Source organism: Nannobrachium achirus, assembly GCF_963921795.1.
Source record: "Nannobrachium achirus genome assembly, chromosome: 16".
Taxonomy (NCBI): domain Eukaryota; kingdom Metazoa; phylum Chordata; class Actinopteri; order Myctophiformes; family Myctophidae; genus Nannobrachium; species Nannobrachium achirus.
In genome coordinates this window covers 32605186-32610266 of record NC_137823.1, presented here as the reverse complement: position 1 = coordinate 32610266, position 5081 = coordinate 32605186, and positions in this window count along the sequence as shown.

Below are 5081 nucleotides of genomic sequence, written 5' to 3'. Positions count from 1 at the left end.
AAGAGACAGGCGCTTAAAACCTATTGGTTTCCGAGTTATCGCACTTTGAAAAATCTAGGATTGCATTTGTCGAAAAAAAGTAGGGTTCCAGGGGTCGCACAGCAATGTGTCACACATCCACACGTTCGTCTCGACGAGCTATACAACATACTAGATAGGCACTATCGAAAATGTATAGTCTTATGTAATTTTGGGGGTTTTGAAGACAATCTGAAAAAAAATAATTAAACTCATATCCACGCGTTAGTCTTGGCGAGCTATACAACATACCAGATAGGCACTATCGAAAATGTATAGTCTTATGTCATTTTGGGGGTTTTGAAGACAATCTGAAAAAAATGAATTAAACTCATATCCACGCGTTCGTCTTGGCGAGCTATACAACATACTAAAAGATGGGCAATTAAAACCTATTGGTTTCCGAGGGTTCGCACTTGGGACTAACACTACTGTAGTCGTAACACTGTTACTGAACAAACTCTATCGCAATGATTACTATCACACTGGTGTTTAGTGGTATCTCTTGTGTTCTTCTATCTGTTCTAGTTCTATATTAAAGACATAGACAAAGCACATGTAATTTATAGATCTAGAAGGAATATAATTATAAATTAAGATGCTTTTAATTGGAACAAAATATCAAAACATGCATTAAAACATGAATTACTACAGTTAGAGGTACAATCAACCCCTCGAATCAACATTCCTGTAAGTGCAATCAGCAGGACACCGCAGGGAATTGAACCCCATCCGAGAGAGGCCGAGCTGGAAAAGTGGCATTTAACATGTGTCAGACATGTGCCGTTCCAAAATGGCATATGCCTGGCAGATGCTAAATGCCACTTTTCCAGCTCGCCCTTTATGCCCCATCCTAGTAAACCAGGAGTGCCAGACCAGCGTCTTTTGCTTCTTGATGTTTTTACAGGTTGAAGACAAACTTAACTATTAGACTTTTACAACACTGGACGTACACATCACATGAGACGGCGCTCCTCCGTCATCTCCACCAAAAACAACAGCCCTTTCACAGACATCAAGACCCCAGGGGTCAAAGTGCTAATGTTCCAGAAAGACCAAGTCCCCCAGACCCATCATGGCCTCAACACCCTAGGTGCTAAGACACTGATGCAAGAAAATATCCTTACATTAAATACATACATAGAATCAAAAGATTTAAATTAAATAATATGTAATAATAAAAACTAAGAAATCCATCCATACATGCATACAGAAATTCATAAAAATAAGTAGCAGTGAAAACAGCAGATCTACAAGATCACAATGTGGCGCAAAGTGACACATTGTTAGCTTGTACATCTGCCATTTTCAACAGTGAGTCCTGGGCAGATTTCCCTTTTGGGGCTTGAGCCTTAAATGCCTTAAATGCCTTAAAAAAATCACTCCCAGTGTAATGAGGTGAACAGTTGCCTTCAACAACTCTATAGCACAGAGGAAAGAACTTTGCTAAGAGAATCAAAGGTTGCTGGTTCAAGACCAGTGAAGAGTATTTTCTGTCTTTCACTGTCTGTTTTGTATAGTCTTGTATGTCATGACTTTTGAATAAAAAAAGGAAAATTTTAAATAAATAAAAAACTTGACCAAGTTGAACAAATCCACCAGATTTTCCTCCTCTGAGGAAATGGCACAGTGCAGAGGCTTTCCACCTATGTTTTCCACAAAGGAGGAAAGCGGTGGAAAGCATAGGTGTAAAGCCTCTGCGATGTGCCATTTCCTAAGGAGGAGGAACATTAAATGTTGAAAAAAAAAAATCCACCAAATTTTGGTGGATTTTTTTTTTCCAACTTGGTCAAGTCTTTTTTATTTTTTAATAAATCTTTATTCAAAAGTCATGACATACAAGACAATATAAAACAGACAGTGAAAGACAGAAAATGCTTTTCACTGGTCTTGAACCACCAACCTTTAGTTTTCTAGACAGAGTTGTTTCCTCTGTGCTATAGAGCCATAGTAAGTCTAGAGGGGACAACAAGGGTATTAATCTCATAGGATTCAGAAGCCTAAGCTTTATTTTCATAATTTAAAAGTTTTTTTTTCCATTTAGGTGGACAGTGAAAGACAGAAAATGTTCATAAAGGTGTTAAATGACATACATTTTTGCCCCTGTAGACATACTTTGGTTCTATAGCACAAAGGAAATAACTTTGTCTGGAGAAGCAAAGGTTGGTGGTTCAAGACCAGTGAAGAGCATTTTCTGTCTTTCACTGTCTGTTTTGTATTGTCTTGTATGTCATGACTTTTGAATAAAGATTTATTAAAAAAAATAAAGATTATAAATAAATAAAAATCCACAACAGTTTCCTCCTCTGAGGAAATGGCACAGTGCAGAGGCTTTTTTATTAGCTATTTGTTTTACTGAGAATAAAGTTAGAAATAACTTTAGGATTGCGCATATCTTTCTGAGGTTAAGATTAGGAATAGGTTTTGGCACCGTTTTACTGATGTAAGGTTAGGAATAAGGTTAGGTTTAACTGTTTAGGCATAGTTTACAGAGGTATATAAGGATATTAAGGATCTCAATTGAAAATAACAAATAAGCCTTGCCTTACCTGAGTTTCCTTTTAGTTGACATTGTATCAGTGAACTGTACGTCTATTCTCTCAAAACTGATGTTGACGTTATCATGATGTTTCTCTCCATCTGAAAAAGATGGCCCTTTCAAAAAGCTACACGGTGCTGTCTCAAGAGGATTTCATATTCAGCACTTGAAGTTGTACTCAAGAATCTTAATCCACAAAATGTCATGAAGAGGAAGTCTGAGTCTTAGTTTTTTAATTACAGTAAGAGATGATTCACTTCTTTCAGTAAATTATGGGCCGCAGTACAAAAGAAATGAATAACTGAGGATTACATAACTGAGGATTTGGCACTGCGCACTTGGCTTTAAATGTGTTCAAAAATCTTATTTAAAGCACGTACAAAAGGAACGTACTTAAGGGCCAAAACTAGAGCTGCCAGATTTGTTTGACAGTTTCCAGTCCAATAATTTTTTTTTTTTTTTAAACAGCCCAATGGTGTAAAAATGTGCCCAGATATTATGATGCAAATTAACTGTAAAGATTTCAACATGGGATTACTCCAAATAGCATAATAGTACTTGATCAAGTCTCTTGACTGTCCAAGGTCATCATACTACAAAGAGAAGAACACCATCGCCATCACAGGCCACCAATTAAACTCTGCTGACCTGGGCCCCCAGAGGTCTAGTTAGTTGGACTCGCAATTTCGCTCTGATGTCTTATGTGAGGGGACACTTGCTATTTGTTTTGTATACCAGTCTCACATTGACAAATACGCTGCTCAGGTGGTATGCAAGTCTGCATGGTGGTATGGTGGTATGCAATTTCCATCAGCAGTGAAGATGGCTCCAAGATGTATAACTGTAACAATGCCTCACTGTAAACGAAGCGAGCTGAATAGGTAGCCAGTCTTAATCAGATCCCACTATAGCCATAAACTTTGTTTTACTTTCATTAACAAGCATGCCATATTCGCCACAATATTCCTCCAGATATTTCAGTTTTTCAGTCGACCTTTCGCTTGATGTTACCAGGATAACAGTGTCATCCATTAGCATTAAAACATGCAGCCATTTTAAGACTTTGAACAATTTCCCTCTTGGGACCCTGTCATAGGCTTTGGAAAAGTCTATAAAGGCATCACACAGTTGCAGCTTCTTCCTGACACCATGTCCAATTATAAGCCCAAGTGTGTGTTCTATGCAGCCTCTTTTAGGCCGAGCACCGGTCTGCTCTCCGAATGGCTTTTACCAGTACATCAGTCTGTTATTAAGCACATAGTCACATACTTGCATTATTGATTTAAGTTAAGGCATAAGAGCTAGTACTTAACACAATCAAAATACAGCCCTAAGTACCATAGTCACCCATAGTAAGTAGCATCCTCTGAACATTTTCATTTTTGCTCCAGGCTGTGGGACGGAAGCATTTGAAAATTGTGGGAGACAACAGTCCGGCTTGCGAGACTACTAATGGTGGCACTAGAGTTAAGCCATAGATTACCAAAATCATTAGGGACAACTGTCTAGGGAGCATTAACGTGCACACAGGAATGTCCATAGCAATTCAGCCAGTATTTGTTATTTCAGACAAACATGTTGAAAGGACAACAGACAACCTGACATAGCCGTCCTTAGAGCCCCACCACTCGGGTTTTAAAAAGAAGACATCACTCTCAAGCTGGTCAGGCTTTGAGTTGCTTCACTCTTGTCTGAAAGACTTGAGACAAAAACTGAAAGAACCTGCAGGGGCTTCAGCAAGACTTTGGGCTGCTGCAGAGCAAACAACCTCTTTGAAAAGAAGGGGACAAACATACTTGTAAAACACACATTTTGCTGCATTTATTTTGTAGTGCATATATTTTCTCTACATTTCATAAAAAAATACATATGCTTGTGCTTACTGCTTGCTAATATTTCTCTTTTTTTTTACAAATACATGCTGCATTAAGCAAACGTTAAACATTATAAATGATTAAAAAAAAACATGATAAAAAATAAACAACACTATAAATGTGGAAAACATTTTAAGATGAACAAAAACGAAATAAAAATAATTGATATCATGACAAGGGCAACACAGTGTATTGGTTAAAAGCATTGACTATAAGTTCAAAAGGCACCATACAGTAGTAAACTCTTGTAAAGCTGTAAATAGATGCAATCACATTAAATGAATTCAGCAAATAAATTGGCATGCTAATATCATACGCACCAGTTGAATGGTAAACCATTGTTAAAAACATACTTTTTTAAAAGAGTGGAGTGGCTTACTGTAACTTTAATGTCTGTAAAAATGCCTATTGCTACTATTTTGGCTTTCACATGGAGTAACGTTTAATGACAAACCCAATTCGTTAATAAATACATTCATTTAAAGTGTAATAAATAGTATTATAATAAAAAACATCTTTTCCTTCATAGCGTCAAAACATCCCTTCAAAGTATCGCTGGAAGTTAGGCTCGATTTATACTTATTTGTGCGCTGGGTGTCGCACACCAAAAACAGCCGATCTACAAGCTCACAACGCGTAACAGTATAAGT